We start from the raw sequence: 20,408 nt of genomic DNA, 5'->3' as shown, positions 1-20,408 counted from the left end.
TTATCAGGACGATGGTGGCAGCGCCGCTAATGCAAACTCCCCTGGCGAGCGAGGGCTGCGTGCGTGCTAATTATTACAGCAAATATTGGGGGAGCCCTTTATAAGGGAAATCTCTTCCTTGAGCCCAGCCAAAACATTGCAGTATGAAGCTGTGGCCATTTCAGAGCTAGTCCTGATACACCGGGGTGCAGGGGGAGGAGAGGTGGATGGGGACCCAGCACGCAGTCTCAGCTCCGCCGGTCCAGTGTGGCCCCGGCGACTCAGGCCAAGCAGCGTTCTCATGTGCGATTGCCCCGCTCAGCCCACCTTCTCCCCGCACCCACAGCGGACAAACGAGGCAGACCCATGCTGGTGGTGTAAATGCCATGCAACGAGAGGGAGGAAGGACCACACAATCACACTTGGTGCTTTCAGGTCAAGGGAGGAAAATCACACTAACAAGCGTTCACAAGTGAGAAAAAATTAAAAATTATTATTATTATTTTACTGCTGTATTTGGATCAGCCAGAACAAACTGATTTTGCATGTGACCACAATCAGTGTGATCAACAAAACTTGGTGGACCGATGGACAAAAACTGAAGATGGACACTTCAATCTGTGAGTAGAGTCTTTGTTAAGGAATCATCCCTATTAAGGGAGGCACTTAAGACCATCCATCCCCTGGCGGACAATAAATAAGCTAGCGCTTGCTTGGCTTCAGTGTTGATCTTATGATAAGTGATGGAAATACATCCCATTTATCATAATGAAATACTGGGGACAAGTGGAGTTAGCTACCTAAGACAGCTGTTTTTAATGTTGAACACTGCATGAAATCACCAGAAAGGGAAAATTCAGTTACAGACTGAACATTTTGTAGAGGATCTTAATTTAGTAATCGATCACAGCCCACGAGAGCGGATCCACACAGACATACACCTTATGCAGAAATTGCAAAAGCTCTTATAGTTGGCAAAGGTGTTTGGCAAGCAGTGATACCGTTCCTCAGCCTCACAGGAGGGGTACTGATGTTCAGCTTTGCAGAGTCAGCTCACCATGTTCTCCACCCAAAATACCACATATAGAATATATTTGCTTGAGACAAACGTGGATTTTTGATGCAGAACTGCCCTTCCTGTAACTCAGGCCATCAGGACGGGAGCTTCCTGCTTTGGTTTAGCTGGAAAATGTGAGGCAATTGCAGCTTTGTCATCTCTCGCAGTGAACAACGGACTGACTTGAAAGCTTTCTTGTCTGCTTTCAGCACGCTTATTTCCAGTGCTGCAGACAAACAGCTGGATTGTTGGGTGACAGCGTGGTTTTAGTTGCAGCTAGAAGATCGTGTAATCTGGAAACTGTTGGAAAGGATAATTTCATTTTGAATTGCTTTGGCGCTGTAAACAAAATGACCCAGGACCAGATGAAATGCATTGGCAGTGCAGTCCACCTGTCAGTTAAATCCTTCTAAAACCAGCCGAATGCATGGCAGATGTGGGAGGGTGCCCACGGCCAGGGAGGTGATGGCAAGGCTGCATCAGCAGGAGGGATGGCATGGCTGGGGGGGGGTTATTCAGACCCACTTAGTACCGACTACATGCCTGTACTCTTGCACAGCACATTATGAATTAGCCTGATGGTCATTTTGTGTAGTTGCTGGTGGCTGGAGACATGTTTTACCCCAGCATTTGCCACCTAGATGATCTACCAGCCAGCTGTCCCAGTGGTTCATGGGCACATATTTTATTTTGCAGCTGGGACGAGCCAGGAGCACGTACCCTGTCGGGTACCCGAGCTCCCAAGCATGGCATTTTCTCACTAAGCCAGAGGGCAGCGGTGGCAGGGCGGTCGCATTGCCAGTCCCAGGGCGTAATTCATCCTCCTGTGCAGGGACATGTGCCAGGTCCAAGTCTGCATGCTGCGTGGCGTGGTCACCATCGAGCAGAGATCCCTGCTCGAGGAGGGCAGGCAGCGAGAAGATGGAGGGTCAGATTTCCAGTCAAGGCAGCTGCATATCAGCAGAAAACGTGGCCCAATTTTTCTAGCCGGTAGCTCAGTAGATCCAGCCCCGGATATGAAAGTCAATCTAATCTCTTTGCACAGGCAATCAAAACTCAGTGGTTAAAACTAATTACCAGTACTGTTGATGGTGCGTGAACCAGAGGAGAGCGGGCTACTTTTCCCAGGGCTGTATAGTTTCTATGCTGCTAGCGGAGTAGAAAATACAAAAACAAGGTATTATTTTTGTCAGTAAATGAAACATATCTGACTCAAATTTCCTGCAGAAGACAGCAGAGCCATTGAGTAAAAGTGTGTCATTTTTACAGTCACTTCTCCGAACACAACCACATTTAAGAAATCCACAAACCTGAATGGCAATATGATTTTACATTTTAAAAAGAGATTTAGCATGTTACAGTACATTTTCCTTGGGCTGCTGGGGAACTGTTTCTTGCTTAGCTGTGAGTTCATAAATTATCAGGTCGAGTTCATGCACTATCATGTTTCAGGACAGAGCTGTTTTACAAATAATGCTATGCGGTGGTTCTCTTTCATTGGGAAAGCTTTCAAATATGAGAGATTGATATTGCAGGGAAACAATACAGAGGAGCGGGCAACTGATTCTGATAGAGTTAAAAATCTGTTACCACTTCAGCGGCTGTTGCTTAATCTCCTGTTTTCAGAGTTGATAACACGATCATAAAGTTCACTCCTGGCTGAACGCTGGCACAGGAGTTTCTCAAGCCAGAAGTGAATTCCAGATATGAACATTAGTAGTACTATTAATAAAACCTCCTCCTTTCCAATGACAGAAGTGCAAATAAATTAAAAATTTGATTTGTGATAAGAGCTTCTGGGGTCCAGCCAATATCTGGCTTTGTAAAAATAACTTTGCAAAGACAGAAATATAAAATATTAATTATGAGGGTACAGAAATACGCCTCCTGCACTCAAACTTTTACAACTCTTTCGTAAGAGGTTTTGGAGCAAAACCAGGGACTGCCTTTAGCTTTTTATTGCTCTGTGATCAGCAGTACCACTGCAAGCAGACAGCAAAGGGACGTGAAGGTCTGACCGGCAGCCTGTTGTCATCAATGGACTTTGCGTGCAGCCCGGCTCCAGCACCTGCCTTGCAAAGGGCTGGCCTGTAACAACGCCTCTCGTAGCAATGGCAGCGAGCTGGGCTGAGACGTTTTGAAGGGAACATGGCTTTTTCCTTCAGAAGGGGCCATTCTCAGGACCAGAAGAACCAAAATTCCTTCTCTGTGCAACCCTGGAAGAACAGGGAGGAAGCTTCATTTTTTAGGTCCAGGAAGCCATCATCTCTGCTGATTAGGTAGGAGATTGTGTTTAGAAGATCTGGGTTCTAATCCCAGCTTTGTAACAAACTGTTTTTAGTAAACCTTTACGTATTTCGCATTTCAGCTCCTGATGTGAAAAAATAGGTGTCATGACTTCTGTTAAGCAATTTGTGAATCTCAGAGGGGAGAAAAAAATTCGCCTAAGTACAATGTAAACAGCTCAATCTGAACAGCTTTGAGACCTGGGTTAGTGATTACAAACAGTGTCTCTCCCAGTATTCCTTCACTTTTAAAATCTGACACTGCAGCTGTGACAGCGCTGCAGGGATTTCACAGTTATATCAGACGCTGTTTGCAATGAACTGTTTGAAAACGCGTAATGAAGACTAAGTAAAGCTGTCACAAGGTCTTAGTGTGGGAAAGAGGGGGTTGCCATTAAGATTAATACCATGGCTTAATTACTTTTTTTTCCCCTCCAGAAATGTAGCTTAATTATAATGAAGTTTTTTTGCTTTTTAATAATAGCGTAATTTCATTTTATAACAACAATATTTCCTAAGCTACTTCTTGAATTCTTAGTATAAAACCTCTCTTTGGGCAGGTAACTGTCAGTATCTATTCTCGCCTGATATTCTCGCCCCCCTTCTCTCCCCCCATCACCAGCCGGATCTTACAAAACCAGCTGCCTTAGGAGTATTTCGATGCTTTCACTGCCTGCCAAAATCAGGAAGTATAAAACACACAGAAAACCTTTTTTTTTAATTATTGTTTTTTATTTTTTTTACAGCAAGCTATCTGAGGAAATTGGGAACAGGCTCTTATGTTGTCTTCTCCTCTACAGTATAACAGGCTTGTGCTGCAGTCATGATAACATTTATGCTTGTGAACAGTCTGACTGAATTAGAGCGTGATTGTATGTTATGGGATGCAGGTGATCATGCATAAGCCTTTGGGATCACAAGCAGGTGAAGCACACCGCATAGGGAAACTGATTCTTGGCCATGCTCTTCTTACATCGCACCAGTGCAACGCTGGCAGGGACCCGAATTCAGGTAAAATAAGTAACGCTGGGAAGACTCAGGCCCGTTGCTTGAAGATTGTTGTAATGTTTAGGCACAGAAGGATGGGTTACAGATTTTTCAGCCTGAATTCCATCCCAAAAATCTGCTTAATCCCCTTAATACTTGTGTGAGTGCCAGAAACGTCTTTTATTTGCTTCAGCAATAGCAGCCAGTTAGTTTGATGCTATCAGCTACTTCTTCATCCAGTTATCCTTCGCACGCTGATAAACACCACATAAGACAAGGGAGAGACACCTTAAGCCACAAGCTTATCCTGCGTATAATAGGATGCACCTTGAAACAATTTTGATGTCTCCATTGAAACCAGCTTAGGTTAAGCCTACATAAATAGTGTCAAAGGGGAACACACCCAGAACGCTCGGGGAGATCATGATAAACACTCTTGATATTTTGCAGCTGTGCTCATCATCTGTGCATTTCACAATAAAATTTTACAAAGCATCCAGACACCCAGCTGGTTGTATTCACTGCAAGATGGCTTTCTCCATGATGGCATTTTGTTCTGTATCTGTTGCCCTGCACTATTCTCTCCCCCACTTTCAGTCCCTATCACTTATTTCTTACTAGATAGAACAAATCATGATTTTTTTTTTAGATGCATTAGGCTTCAGGACTGAATTTTACTTGTTCGAAAGTGAGAAAAAAAATAACTTCCCTGAATAGAAAGGATGTCCAATTTACAGTTAATTGCATTAAAGAACATGCAAGTTCCAAGTATTTTTGAGTTAGTATTTGCCTGTGACTGTGACTGTAATTTCCCTCTGAAGTGACTAAGCCTTGATACTGAAACTTTTATATACATGGTAACATCTAAGCATGCGAGCGATCGTGCTTCTTCTCCCATCTCTCTGCCCTGAGATCTCCGATACCCAAAAGCTGAGCACAGCTATCTGCAGGATTGGGGTCTCCTTTTGTAAAAGTGAATAAAGGAAGCCCAACTAAAAGGACCCACACTTGAGTCTCCTCTCAGTGACAGTATATCACCGGCATAATTCCCTTGATGAAAGTGGAATTCCTTCTGATTTACACCAAGAGCATTAACGAGAGAGGGCTCAGGTCTTAAGTGCTAGGGTTTAGCCGTATTTCTTCTGTCGTCATTCCTTCCCCGATGATTCCCAGGAAATCTCACTTTGGGGAGATAAGTGCCTACAAGAATGTTGAAATTAATTTCAGAGCAGCCTGAAATGGCTGCGCGGACAACCAGCCAGTGGAAATGCCCCAGCAGAGGGATTTATTGCACTATTGCTCCTCTTCACCAAGTTGCAATGTCTTAATCCTTCATGATGACATTATTATGAACCAGCCAAAGCAGAGACAGCCCTGAGACACCGACGGCCCAACACTTTGTGGCTTTCCTTGAGACCTGCTAATCCTTGACGTGACTTAAGCGGGACTAACTGAAACATCCTGCAGGTCACCCTGGCTCAGCAAGACACGGAGTGAATTTTGCGGGGAGCAATGTGTTCCTCCTGACCTACAAACCAAGCCAGCGTCCCATCACTGCAGGGTATCGCGGGCTCCATTTTGGGGGTTACTAACGCATGGCCCCACCAGTGGCTTTCTCGGGTCTTGAATCAGGGGGATGTCAGATCTTGGAGCACAGAGAGCAGGTCTGCAACATTCAGGCCATGAAATAATCACGCAAAATAGAAAGGTTTCTAGTTCGCAATCCTACTGGAGACTGAGAAGAGGACAGAAAGCAGAGGAGAAGTAGGTCTTTTGTCCCCCTCTTGGGCACAGTCCCATCTTCTACAGTATCTTCAGTTTCTTTGTGTTTCAAGGGAAAGAAATAGTCCTTGCTAACTGATAATATTAAAAGCCCTAAATGGCCTGTTTCTTGCCAAACTGTGCATTGCACCTTTGCCTTTTAGAAGAAGAATTAAACGCATAATGACCCTCCCGGCTTCCAGGATTACAATAGTTTCATCCCAATTACTTGGCTTGTAGGCTAGATCTGGATTGGTCTGGAGAGTCCCATCTTCTCCTGAGGTTAGATGTCAGTGTTGAGTCTGAGACACATTTCAGACAGTTTGCGTCATTGTGTAAACAGTGATAACAATATTTAATGATGATAAATCTGAATTTCACCACAAAACTATAAAACAACAGAGAGAATGAATTATGCAATTTACAGCTAGGAAAAAGGCAGCCAAAGGGAAAGCAAAGGATATGTACAGCTGAGAGACAAATTTAGTGGTCTGAGACTATAGTGTCATTTGTTTTTGTGTTTAGTAGCACTTAGCAGTCATGGTGCATAAATAATCTTTATTGCAGTGAAACCCAGGAACGCTGCTGGCCACTACTTGTCACTATGCAGGACAGCTGCTCCATGCGGCACAGCAAGGTGTATCTCGGGTCTGGAGGGTTCATCTCAGGCTCCTCGGTCCCCCGATGCTCAGGCACTGATGCTGGGTGACACTGTACTTCTACCCCCACCCGGGACATGTGAAAACACTGGTGCTCATTGAAGCCACTTTCTGTTCCAGCCTAATGAAATTCTGCTGTTCTCACTAACTTAATCACCCAAATGAATTTTAAGTATACAATCTTACGGATTGAACAATGGTGAGAAAGAAAAGAAAAGGAACAATGAAAGAAAAACTCAAACATTTCTATGTTATTTTTGGTTCATTTTAATATAGGAAGACCAAAAAGAGGAAGAAAAATAAGGAACAGCATCTGTAAACTATATTCCTTCCCTTTTTCTTCCTTCAGTGCCATCCCATTATTTTCTTTTTACTTCTTTTTGTTATAACAGTATCAAAATCCTTTTAGAAATGTACTATTTTTCATATGTTCCTTCACTTTTCCAAGGAAAGCCTTGAGACACAAAAAGTCAACATTCCGCAAAAGTTCCCCAAAATGTCCATCTTGAGAACAGCAAAAAAAAGTATTGCTTTTTTTTTTTAAGCTGGACATGATTTTGTTTTCTACCTTGAATAAAAATCAAGAAAGCCCAAATACAGTGGTGGTTTTACAGAATCAAAAATTAACATCAGCATCAGTGCCCATTTTATTATTGTGGTTCCATGTTGATATAATGTGGGTGATATTGCATACTATAAAAAAAATGATGTGTTCAAGAATTAAAATTTAGCACCTTGGCCTGCTATAATCATGGAAAAAGTGAGGGAGAGAGGTTGGCTTTGTACCCCTTTTTCCTCACCCCATTCTGGGTGGGACTGGGACACCCCATGGGGACGTCTGGGGCCAGCCTGGTTGTTCCCCTGCCAAGGGTAGCAGGACCATGGTGGCTGTGACTGTGGTGGCAGGACAAGGAGGGCTCGCTCATGCTCTGGGGTGGATGAGTGCTTTGGAGGATGATTTTTTAGGGCAGGTCCTTCTTTGCTCCCAAAAATCCCCTGTTTGGGACAGAGGTGTTCCTGTACAAAACTTGGCACAGCTCTGGCCCCATCTCTGCAAAGCCTGCTTGCCTCCTGCCTGTAAAATGGGGATAGTTTTCAGATAATACTTACCTGCCTCTGGGAGTGCTGTGAACATCGGTAGCCTCTGTCCTTAAGTCCACTGTGAACCACTCTAAGTAGAAAGTGTCTGAGCTTCCTCCAGCCCACATTGAAAAAAAAAAAATCAATATACGAGAGTGAGGAAATGCCAAATTGCTCAAGCTCTCCATTCTTCTGGCTTTGAAGAGGATACTGTAAATTACAGGGTAAACAACTTTTGAAACAACATTAAAAAAGTGATGTGTCACTTGCCAGTGTCCCTTTAACTATGAAAAATAACAGCAACATAGGAAAAAATGTAAATTTACCATCAGGCAGATCTTCCCCCACAGCATAATGCAGAATTTGATGAATAGAATGAATGAAACAACGGATGATCCAAGCATTACACAACAGCTATAATTGTGCTAACCAGCTGTAGTCATCTGCTGCTTCCAAAAAAAGTTCAGAGCATTTTGACAGTGTCGCCTGTGCGGGTTGGAAGGCTGCAGCAAAAATGTATTTCCATTTATTATTCAAAAAAAAGAGTATCTATTCCTCAGTGTCAGATTTTTCTTGGAAGGTGCCAAGACAGCAGAGAGTGAAGAACAGGATTACTTACAAAGCCGGGGGAAAGGAAAAAAAAAATAGAAAAGAAAAAAGCAGTATCTCTTCCAGGGAAAGAAGATTTTATATGAGAATACGCTGCTGGATCCAGTCACACTTCCTAATCCTGTGCCTTTTCCTGAGAGCGATGAGAGCACCGTGCCCATCCAGGTGCCAGGAATACCCAAACTGGAGGCTTTTTGTCCCAGGGAAAGGTGTTTTTTTCAGCACAAAGGCTGACAGTGGACTGCTATTTTGAAAGCGTTACGGTATGGCTGACTTGGCTGCTTGAGGCAAGGCTTGGGAATTAGGCATCGCAAAGCCCAGCTTTTAGGCATCTGTAGACAATATGTGGTGAAAGCTGGGGCCGCGCAGCAGCTGGGCCACCTAACTCGGCTAACGGGAAAGGCCAAAGAGAGGGACGGTGGTCCCAGCCCTGCCATCTCCAGACCAACGCTGCTCTACTGAGGGACTCCCGAGGCAACACGGAGAAGAGGAGTTTTCTGCGGTGGGGTCTCTGCCACGCAAACTAGCCCTGAGGACACAGATCCATGGCCACTGCTTCTGGGGCCGTTGCTTTCCTTGTAACATTACCCAGAGCTATGCTTTGAGGTGGAGTCCGTGCTGGAGTCCATGCTGGAGTCCGGTTGTACAGGGAAAGGAGAGACGATGCAGTGTATTAGGAGGATGCTGTAGCTCCATAGGCATGGTATGACCTGGGAATGCAGATGAATCCTCTTCAGAAAAACTCATCGTTAGTATGATTTCAAATGGACTGTTTTTAAATAAATGCCTTTTTTGATACGTTCACCAGCCGTGGAGCTCTAGGAATGCTTTGGTGTGCATGGTGTGCAGGTCAGATTCATTTAATTTGGAGGCAAGATAGGCAGTTTTATCCAGCTTTTAGTACTTGGTTTTGTTTTTGGTCACAGATCATTTACTGAACCTGTTTTAAGTGGAATGGAGGGTGGTTTTTTTTTAAGCCAAGAGGGTTGGTTCTGGCTTGTTACAAAACAGCGGCTTTCAACAGGATCCAAATCTATCTTCAGCTTTTCTGGGTAACTCTAAATGAGTACTTTAACTTGGGGATTTCTGTGCCGAGGAAGAAGGGAAGTTAACAACTCAGCACAGCGCAGAAGTAGAACTGGCATGTGAGTGTTTCTGATGTTCCGTGTCTCCCTTTCCGTACTTGCACAACAAAAAGTGAAGCTGGTGTAGGTCGCCGTGCACCTTATGAATTGTAATCCTCTTGTCCTTCCTCGGATTTCAGCTCAGGTGCTGCATGACCTTATTGCCAGAGACAGTGGGGATGGCACCTCCGTTCAGCAGATGTCCTGCTTAAGGGAGAAAAGCCTTTTATTCAGGGTAGAAAACCCTGAAAGAGTTTAGGAGTTTCCCACTTCCTTTACTCAAATATTTTCATGGAAACTGTTCGGCCTAATCATGTGAGTTAAGATGAGTTAAGGGGGTAGATATTTCACGGAACTAAATTCAAAGGTTTTGAAAAGACTGTTGCAAACAAAAATTGGAGGGGAAAAAAAAAAGAAAGAAAAAAGGATGGAGCAAACACACAGATCATGCTCTGAAATACAGCCTTAGTAAAACGCTGCTGGTGATAGTCCTGCTTCAAATAGGAAGTCAGACTAGATGACCTCTAGAGGTCCCTTCTAACCAAAATTTCTGTGATTTCGTGAGTCATATACATTTCTTCATCATTTCTTCTTGTCATTTTACTTGTTAGTTTTCCTAGGGAAAGCCTAAAATTTAAAACGTCAGTCTCTTTTACACCAGAATATTTGAGCAGTGACTTCTTTCACTGGGTTAGGCTATAGGCAAGCATTTGGCTTCTGCTGCTAAATAGTGTCAGAAAGGAACAGGTGAAATCAAGAGAATTCTCTTTTTTCCATCATCAGGCAAAATGCTAGGTCTCGGGACTCTCTCACATTCACTTGGTATTCATCATGGTATTGCTGTACAGAAGTAAGGTGTGGTGGCTATTCCAGTTAAGTTTATATGATGGTGTCTAGCCTCTCTGAGCAAGGGTTGGGAGTGGATGTGGGAAAGAGGAGGGTGCAGGCTGGGCAGCTGAATCACACTGTGTTGTTTCAGCTCTTGGGCTGGATGGTGGAGGTCATTTGACAAGGAAAGTGCTGAATAGCAAACAGCAAAGAAAAAGAACTCAGTCTGCTTTCAAATATTTATACCTACAGCACAGGAAACCTAAAGGATTTGGCCATCCAGCTGTTTGCAAACAATGAGCGTATTGGAGCAACAGCAAATCACCCTCCCAGTATTAACTTTCAAATCATGTTTGGACTGGGACACCTCTGACCCAGTTAGGAAAGATCTGGGCAGAGCGGATCAGCTGGAGTTACCTCCATCTGGAGTTCCCACCAGCATTCCTAATGCTCCTCCTCCTCATCCATTCACTGAGATGAAGGCTCGAATATTGCCAGCTGTGAGAAGGCGTGTGGGCCACACGAAAATTTGGCCTAACAGTTCCTCCATCTCACTGCCCAACCCAGCAGTAAATTATTCAATTTATTGTCTATCCTGGGATTTAAAAAGATCAGAAAACTTCAGCCTTGACCTCAGTCGACTGTGATGTGAGGGCTGGGTACCCTCTTCTCTGCCAGCTCCTGCTGCCTTTACAGCGATTACAGCCACGTATCAGCACGGTGGCTTTCAACTGCATGGTACCCTTCCCCTTGCATATCTTCTTATTCAATTCAGATATGCTTATAAGAGAGAAGCTGGCGCAAAACAAGGCTCTGGCCTCGCCAGGAGCATGCAGCGGGCTGGGAGCAGGGCTGCGGCGCCCGTCAGGGATCTGGGTCGCTCTGGATGGGGCCTTATTTTAGTTGCTTTGGTTACTCGTAGAGGCTCAGATCAACCCCCCGGCCCCAGCGTTCACTCTCTGGAATTTGAATGGTTTATCTCACGCCCCAGAGGGGTCCGAAGCAGCGTGCTGCACCAAGCCCCTGCTTATCGCGGCTCTGACATGGCTTCTCTAAGCAAATGTTTAGCCCTACTTGACTCGGGATGAGTGCTGTATTGATTATTAACTTTAAACAAACATCTGGTTTTCATTACGAATGGTAGCAGACCAGAGAGGGGTGCTGTACTGGGCGGTGCGGTCACTTAACAACCATCAGAGCTGGCTATAAAGAAAATTTAACATATCCTGTAATTACAGTCTGCACAGCACAGGGGGATTTGGGATCTGCAGATCTGATTTCAGAACAGAAGAAAATGTTTATTGTATCTGCTACGCACATTTATTTACTCAGTAGTAGCAAGGCTTTTGAAATATTGCCTGTGCAAGAGCTTATTCCTTGCTTACGAGAAGGACTTTCTTGTTTAAGCCAGGAAACCTGAGCAAGGCTCACGGTCAGGATGGCCTGCTTAATGCTTTTACAGGCTTTAGGATTTCAGGGTTTGTTGAGTACGCAGATCTGTTCTGAAATATAAATAACATCTTCCCCCCGCCCTGCCAGCTCCAGCAAGTCCCAGCTCCTCTGGCCGCAAAGAAAAGCTGCAGCCGGGGCGGCTCCGCGGTGGCCCCGTGGGCCATGAGGATGGGACGGTGGGGACATTGCCCCAAAAGCCGGTGGCCCCAGTGGTCCCCAGCCTCTGAAGAAGGAGGGGGTTTTGAAGGCTGTCCGAGGGCGACCTTTGGCCCGTCCCGCAGCCAACAAACCCAAAAGTGTGAATTTGCACCCGGCGGCGGCATCCATAACCCTGTGCATAGCATCAGTGCCCGGCTCCCAGGGAATTATCAGCCAAAGGGACATTTTTGGGATGATGTAATGCTGTAACTTGAGCTCCAGCTGAAAGGACATGGTAGGTGGAGTTTCTATGGAGCCAGACAGAGCTGGGATCCTCTCCCTCTCCCTTTTTCTCTTTTTCTGGCTCATTCAGGCTGTCTCAATTAAAGCTCGGTCGAATTAATCTTGCACTCTTAATGTCAGTTGCTATTTTTCTAATTCACCTCCACACTCTTAAAGACTATTTCTCCAAACAAAACGGGTCTGTTCTTCAATTTCAGGCTGTCAATTTCATGGGCTGCTGATACATTTATTAGGTGTGTAATTTGCTATTTTTAGGAGGCTGCGGGGGAGCAGCACCATTTTTTTTTTCTTCTCTTTTGCATTTATAAACCTCTTACAGTTCCCTGTCCACTGAAAATATTTTTACTATTTAAAATGTAGTATCAAAGTCCAGGTATCTCGGGCCAAATTCCTCCCTGGCGTAACTCTGCTGACCTCTATTTCACAAGGAGAGAATTTATTCTCTAATGTTCTTTTTTTTTTTTCTTTTTTTTTTCTTTTTGGTAGACACGAACACTTCTTGGCCACTGCTGGATGCAGGAAAGCATCCAACTGTATGGGCCGATGACGTGATCAGAAACAGGCCTCAGCTACAAACTCTGCTCCAGGAAATACTTAGACCTTTTTGCAGTTAAGCCTGTCTCTTAGTCCGACTATCTCTCTGAAATCAGAAATGCCCACACACCACACAGGGCACACAGTCAAAGTTTGCTGCCAGACTTTTCTCATTTCAAAATTGTTGTGAAGCTTTTGGCAACAATTTGAGGCCAATTCCTGTGTGGTGCCAGGGACTTATCTACACCCCTCCAAGAGGGCACTCCTTTTTCTCTGTCTGGGGCTCTGAAACGAAGAGACCGGAGAGGTGGTCATCAGCCCTTGAGGGGACAATCCCTCCCCTGTGCCAGCCATGCTCAGTCTGGGAAGTTCACCACCCACCAAGGCCAGGCCAGGTGGTAGAGGCACAAGGGGATTGCACTACGGCTGTACAGATAGAGTGGTGGCGATGTATTTGCACAAGTCAAGAGACCACCAGGTCACCAGCCAGATTAACCAGCAATGGTTAACCAGTGGACGAGTGCTTACATTACACAGGTTGTAACTGGGAAAGGATGGTGGTATTAAAGAGAGAGGAGGTGTTTGCACTTCCCTTGGCACATGGTTTCTGGGGTGGTGGAGGGACTTTGGGTAGCGTCCCTACGTGGTTCTTCAGTGAAAGCAACCAGGGGTAGAAGATGCCTACTGGCATCTCCTCATGTCCATATGCCTTTTCCAGCTGCTTGGGGAGATTTTCTGCCTCCTGCCTCTCTCCAGAATATGGGGGTTCTGGAGTGACTGTCCCAGTTGTGCACAGTCGTTGCTGCACACCTTCTGCACACACATTGCCAAAGATGCCTTGCAAAGAAGGGGTGTCTCAAACTTCTCCTCTGGCATTAGCAGCTCCTGTCCATGGGCGTAGCTCATGCTGAAGCCCAACACTTTCTACTGCAGTGACACCCAGCCCTTTGCTGAGCTCTCATCTCTTGTCCTGAGTCCCTGTTCTTCCCTCCCATGCCCACTCCTGTGTGTGCACCCAAAATGTAATAAAGCAGTGCCAAGGGGCTCTGTGAACAAGAAACGACTGCGGCCATGCAGACAGCTTTGAGCTGAAGGTGGGTTGAGAGACCAGGATCAGGGTCTCACAGCACTAACTCATGCTACCTAGATGGCCAAGGGGCAGAGACGATGGTGTCTACTGCCTTCATGGGCAGCAATAAATGATGCAGAAATAAACAATGCGGGAAAGCAGAGCTCTAGGGCCAGACCTCCAAGCATAATTAGACACCTAATTTCCTTGCGGGCCTCCCACTGAAATCAGTGGGAGGTTAAATGTCGAAGCACCTAAATGCCTTTGGAGATCTGGCCCATCACTTTCTCATTATAAAATGCAAGAGATAAGCTCGCCTGTGCTGTCCACATGCCAGATGCGGTTGGATCTATTTGCTCTCTCCTGTGTATCTGTGCACTGGAATTTCTCTGGGGTCTAATTCTCGGCATATCCCCAGTGTGCTGGTCTGGTCTGGGCATGTTTGAGATGGTTTGCGGTTTGCTGCTGCTACCGGACTTGCTTCAGAAAGTATCTCAGGACCGCCATGCCGTCTGGGCTGCTGTGCCGCAGGGTCAGGCTGGAAATCTCCGCTGAGTGTACGGCAACCTCAGTGTGGGGAAACGAGTCAGAGTCCACTGCTCATCAAAAAGCTGGGGGGCAGAATTTAAATGGAAATGCAGAAATGATGGCAGATGCTCTAGAAATGTGCCTGAAAAGTCGCTTTGTGAGGATGAGGTGGGAAACTGAACGCACGGGATGGTGGGGGCTAAAACCCTTTCTCTGCACAGCTCTCCTTCCAAATAAACACACAGAGTTAATTAACAGCCGCTATCTCCGCAGATTTGCTAGGTATGCTCCGCCGTGCTTCTGCTGCCTCCTCTGTGGTCTTCAAGCCCGACCGGCCCAACAAATTAAGCAGCGCAACTCCTCCGTGCAGGCTCATCCAGAGCTTGTTACAGCTAATCGAGTGGTAAGTGATGGACACACCAGATAGTCTGCTGATCTGTACAGCCCCATTTATCTTAATCAGGAGGAGCAGCTGGTCCCATCCCATCCTTCCTGGGGCTGCAGGCAAGCGCCCACCGCTGCTGCTCGCTGCTCGGTGGGAGGCCTTGCTGGGAGGCCAGGAGCAGCCCCGGCTGGCAGGGGGGGACGCAGAGGGTCAGCCCCCCAGGCCAGGAAGGCGACGAGCATGCCAGACCTCAGATTGAACAGCAGAAATGCTGCGCTTGTCAGTCCCGCTGCATCCCACTCTGTCGGTGTGGGGTTCGTGGACACTTGTCCCTGTGGTCAAGCTCTTTGAGGGCTTGCAGATGAAGTTGCTGGAGGGTGGTTAGGTGTTCAGGCTGGCTGCCGACATTGCTGGCTGCTTCCTCCAGCCCGGAGGAGATGCGCTGTCACTGGGGGCAAAAGGTGGTACCATGAGCCAGCACATGGTGACAAGGGGCATCAGCACTATGGAAATAAAAGCAAATTGGAAACAAACTATTTGATTAAAGATTCTTTCACAATGCACGCAGGTACTTGTTTTATATAAACAAACACACTCAAAGGCAGTTCTTAGAGTTACTAAGTCAAACACTCAGAAGGTGGCAAAACAATCATTCTCTGTGTTGCTCCTTATTTTTAATTGAGAAGGAAAATAAATGGTTAGTGGAAAATTCAGACAAAAATGTTGAAACCTCTTGACTAACAATTGTTATTTTTTAAACTGGCTGTGCTGGCTGCCCTGGTTTTGTGTTGTCAAGGAGGCTCCTTATCTTACTCATAGACTTGGAGGCCAACACAAATCTAAAACATCTTTTATCCTGTAATAGGAGGCGGTTTCCATTCACTCCTGCCAACTGTTAAACTTAGGGATGTCATGGTACTTTCTGACTCCTGTCCATCCTTATAAGCAGCATCCAATCAAATCAATTATTTGCTGGATGACATTTATTTTTGGTAAGATTTTTTTCATGTGAAAATTTGTACTGGTAAATAATGCAGGGTAACAATTTTCAGCCACATTTTTTTTCCACTGGTGAACACGTATTTAGGATAAATACAAAATTGCTGTAAAGGGAAATGAATTGTAGTTAAAACAAGTCTGAAAACATTGAAACATTTATGTTGACATTTTAAAGACAGCCTTTCAATAGCATTATTCAAAACCAACGTTTGTTTCAGATTTACTTCAGCTTTATTGAAACTGCTTGAGAATGACATTAAAAGCTTGTGAAGGAACCAAACATTTTTCTTCCAATGTTTCAGTTTTGCAAAAAAAAAACCAACCCAAACCCAACAGATATTTCAGGTCCACTTCAAGCAGTCCTTCCCCCTCGTGCTCCTCTCTTGTTGTTGGGTTTTGTCAGAGAGCTGAAAGATCAATTTTTGCTTCTCTCTCTGGGCAAACAGCACCTTTCAGTTATTCTCCATCTACAACCAACAGCCACAAATATCTCAGCCTGGCTAACTTCTGTTTCGGCCTTCCAGGACCAAAACAGCGGCAGGGTGACCCCTCTGCAGCTCAGCACCCGCAGTGGGTCCCCTTGCTGCTTCCTATGCTTCGGTCGCTGCCCTTGTGGCTGTTCTGGGATTTTGAAGGCACGATGGAAGACATGAGTGCTGCAAGTACCTCTTTACATGCTGCAAAGTTTTAGAGCATGACTCTCTACTTTCTAAGAACAGTGTGGACATGATTACATGGAAGAGTGAGCAAGTGTTTTTGCAACTTTCCTGCTTGCCTTCAGCATGCACAGCTGAGGGGGAAGTGGCCAGTGGTGAGCCATATATAGGATCTTTAGAGAAGTAGGGAGATATCAGCGGTGTAATGCCACACACGTTAATCATGCAGAAATGATCTGTCCCAGTTGATGGGGTTAATCAAACCGTAAATGAGTGTCCTTGCAGGACAAGGCATTAGCAAGGCAGATTAATTCCTCATCTCCCGTGTCTTAAACCCAGAACCCTTGGTGAGGGCACAGCGGCATCACCTTAGAGGGATGCACCTGTTGGAAGGTACTTTCAATTAAAAAGGTCCTTTTCCAGACCAACCTTGTTTTTCTGCACCAGATGGGTTTTTTTTTGCATGGTTGGACGGCTGTTTTTCTCATGAAATTGACACATGGGGACTGTCCTTCTCACCCCCACTGGAAGGGGGGACCTTGGGTGGGTGACCAGTCTCCAAGGGCTTGGCACACTGCTGGAAGATGGCTGGTGTGGTCTCATCCCCACTGATGGACACAGGAGCTTTGGAGACTGTGGCGCTCACAGTAACCGTACTGAGATCCCTGCAGGCAAAGCATGGGGATCAGCAGAGAAATCCTGTGTGTTCAGGCCCCTGCCTGCACCCACCCTGCCTCCAAGCATGCCCGTGGTGCCTTAGTGCGGGGCCGTGGTGCCAGCTGCATGCACAGGCCACCGCTGCAGCTGTGTGATCCACCTGCACCCAGGTCCGTGGCGTCAGCCCTATCATGGGGCTGTGCGGCGGGACTGGTGTTTGGGGGCAGTGGTGCGTGCCCCCTGGCATTGCCTGCCGCTGGAGGGCAACTCCCCACCCGCCGCCGCGCAGCCGTGCACGCAGCAAAGCCAGAGGTATGCGCTGAATCACCCATGATTAGTAGTTTATAAACCACACAGACCACGGTAGTCTGATTTCTCTTTATTGTGTACAGCTCCTTGGGAACCAAATGTCCTGCTTTTTTATACAGTTTACTCCAGACAAAGGTCCCTTCCCTTTTTCTAATCTTGCCTTGCTTTTCCTTCCCAAGGCTGGCATATCAATAATTCATCTCCCTTGTATCCAGGAGGTTTCTAAACAACAGGAAACTTCAGGGATGGAACAGAAACATAAAACATTCCTGCAGCCTTTTGCCTTCTGCATGCTAAGAGAGACAGCGTTGCACCGACCGGCTTGGGGGTTTTTGCTGAGCATCCTGGTTGAGCCCAGCTGTGATAAAACCTTATGGCAACACATATTTTTTTGCTTATTGGGTAATAGGGCCAGAGCTGGGCTTCGAGTGTCATGTCTCATATGGGAGATATTTACGGGAGCTGGCAGCAACTGCTAATGCTGAATCGGGACAAAGTTAGCAAGAAATCTGCTGAGGGTAGTTGCAGAACCAAGGAGTCATGGGCATCCTAGCCTTTGCTCCAGGTCTCTCTTTAGACAAGCAGAAAAAGTCTCCTTTCTGCCTTGTTCTTTGTTAGTGGCTTCTTATTTGCTAGTTGGTGGTACGTAATATATCTCTTCAAGTACTTTCTACCCTCTGGGCATTTATGTCCTCTCTTTCTGCTTCAGGACATAAATTTTCTGCCACTGCTGTTGTTTCTGTCTGCCCACAGGATGGATGTGGCAGCCCTTCAAAGTACAACCAGAAGTGAGGAGGGCAGCACCATGCTGCAGCGAGAAGATGGAAGCTAAGATGCACCAAGAGAATTCAGAGTCATCATCTTGCCTGCCCCTGTGGACCGTGTACTGAGCCAGAGCCTGAGATCGGGGCATAGCCCTAGCTCTGCCGTTAACTGATTTTGCAAGGCTGCTTACGTTTCTGTGCCTCTCTTACCCTTCTTTCCCTCCTTTCCCTCCTCTGCTTTGTCTCTGGATGTGAGGCAGTGGGCCGGTTTCCCGTGGGACCTGCATGATGCCCAGCTGTGTCTGATGGTCTCTGAAGGTACGCTCGTAGCAAGCCCAGGCTTTCCTGGCCTGGCTGCATCTCCTTGCTGGCAGGTCTGTCGCTATCTTACAAGCAATACAACAATTCATCCATACCCAGACCTGACTTTACACCTCAGCAACTGCAAATCCTCTTTTTATTTCAAAAAGATAGAAAAAGTTCCTTCTCTCATAACTTTAGTGGATACAGACTTTCATGGCTGGATTATTCCTCATCCTAAGAAATAGGATCACATTGCTCCCATCCCCTGTTGCCTTCTTATCTGTTGCTGAATTCAATTCAAAACCACTTTCCTGCCTTGTAAAACCCCTCAGGACTCTGCTTCACCTTCCCTCATTTCCTACCAGTGGGCTGCTCTCCTCCTGTACCATATTTTTGTCCTTCCTTGGGATAGTCCATGCTGTTTCACTTGTGCCTGCTCCTTCTCTCTGCTTGGAGCCAAACATCTTGCCCCTCTAAATCAAATCCTTCCTCAAAGCCTTCATCTTCTCCTTAGCTTACATTTGGCAGTCTATAAAATATTTTTTAACCTGTGTATTTAAGATCTTTTATTACACCCCCCCCCCCCCCCCATTTTATTAGCTTCCTGAATTTGCACAATATTAGAAACACCAGCTTGTCTTGGTAGGGCACAGGCCAATGATATCAGATAAAGCTCTGTGAAGCTATTCCCTTAGTAAACCGATGGGACAGAGATTTATCATGAAGAAAATCCACAGTTAGGTTAAAGTAGGTGCACGTACTTTAAACTTGATATACATAAGTGACAGAAATACTCGACAGAATTAGAGAACAGATATAAGTTAAAATGATAGGTAATTCATTAAAGTACAAAACCTCAGATGCAAGTAGAGATGCACTCTGCTCAAACAAGACATGTTTGATCACTTTGCAAAGATCTGCAAGGATGGGCTGGTGTCCTTGCAGCCCTGTGTGCACAAACAACATACCTGAAGTGCAATACCAGAGAGATTAATAAAAACAAGTTCTGATGCTTTTTTTCTTTCATTGAGAAAATGGCCATTTCAGCCAAACGTTAAAATCCTGCTTGTCAAAAACATCAAATAATCTGCCACTTCAGGAGGAAGGGTGTGGGGGATTCTTTTTTTCATTTTTAATGTTCTTTAGTGAACAGCTTACATATATCCTTGCACACCCACCCACCCACATGTATATAAATATAGATGTATGAAAATAATATGAAACATAGTTCAATCTCATAGCACATAATAATTAAGGGCCCAATTTAAATAAGCATTTCAGCATATGCTTACAATCTACCTGGCTTCAATGGGACTTGAGCACACACTTCATTTCCAGCACATGCTTCTATGCCCTTTCTGAACCGGGCTTTTACCTGAATGAAAGCTAAAACATTGAACAACTTTTTTTTCCTTCCTTCCAGAATAAATGTCCTTTTATAACCGAGATAGGAGACTTTCAAGCTTCCCTATGCAGAATGTAGCTGTAAAAAATTCCCAGCTACGTAGCAAAAGAAGCGATACTACACATTGTTCTGCTGGCAAGTTATTGTGGCAGATATTTTTATTTGATTTTAGTCCATTCATAGTATGAAGCGGCAGTGACTCTGCTGAAGATAAAGTAAGAGCGATTTGGATCGGAGCCATATTTTTGACTACAATAACTTTATTGGCTAGAGTCTAGTTTGTGTAATCACTAAAATTAACACATGACAGTATGAGTGCTGAGTTCAAAGCAGGAAACAATCTCAAATACAGCTACAAAAATTGCTCCAGTCCAATTACTGTAAAATAGATGAAGATAAAGTTAGTGTCCCAGTGAGTCATCCAGCCTAGATTCACATTTCAAAAAAAGAGTCATTCCAGGGGTAGAAATGAGGACAAAACTGTTTCAGAATAGCCATGAAAAATATGTGCAGAACACGGTCTGATTATACACATTT

The 20,408-nt window shown here is 45.4% G+C and overlaps 1 long non-coding RNA gene across 1 annotated transcript; it reads left to right on the top strand.

Annotated features, from left to right (window-relative positions):
- Positions 1-2,988: 2,988 nt before the first annotated feature.
- Positions 2,989-19,019, top strand: LOC148053202 (uncharacterized). The gene is made up of 3 exons (XR_015708429.1): positions 2,989-3,315; positions 14,667-14,796; positions 18,153-19,019. It is a non-coding gene; the product is annotated as an uncharacterized LOC148053202 (long non-coding RNA).
- Positions 19,020-20,408: the final 1,389 nt, after the last annotated feature.

This window comes from Nipponia nippon, unplaced genomic scaffold (genome assembly GCF_047370975.1).
Source record: "Nipponia nippon isolate SJK-2023a ecotype South Korea unplaced genomic scaffold, ASM4737097v1 scaffold_4, whole genome shotgun sequence".
In the NCBI taxonomy this organism is placed as follows: domain Eukaryota; kingdom Metazoa; phylum Chordata; class Aves; order Pelecaniformes; family Threskiornithidae; genus Nipponia; species Nipponia nippon.
Note: the sequence above shows the minus strand (reverse complement) of the source record. Positions and strands in the feature narration are given on the sequence as shown.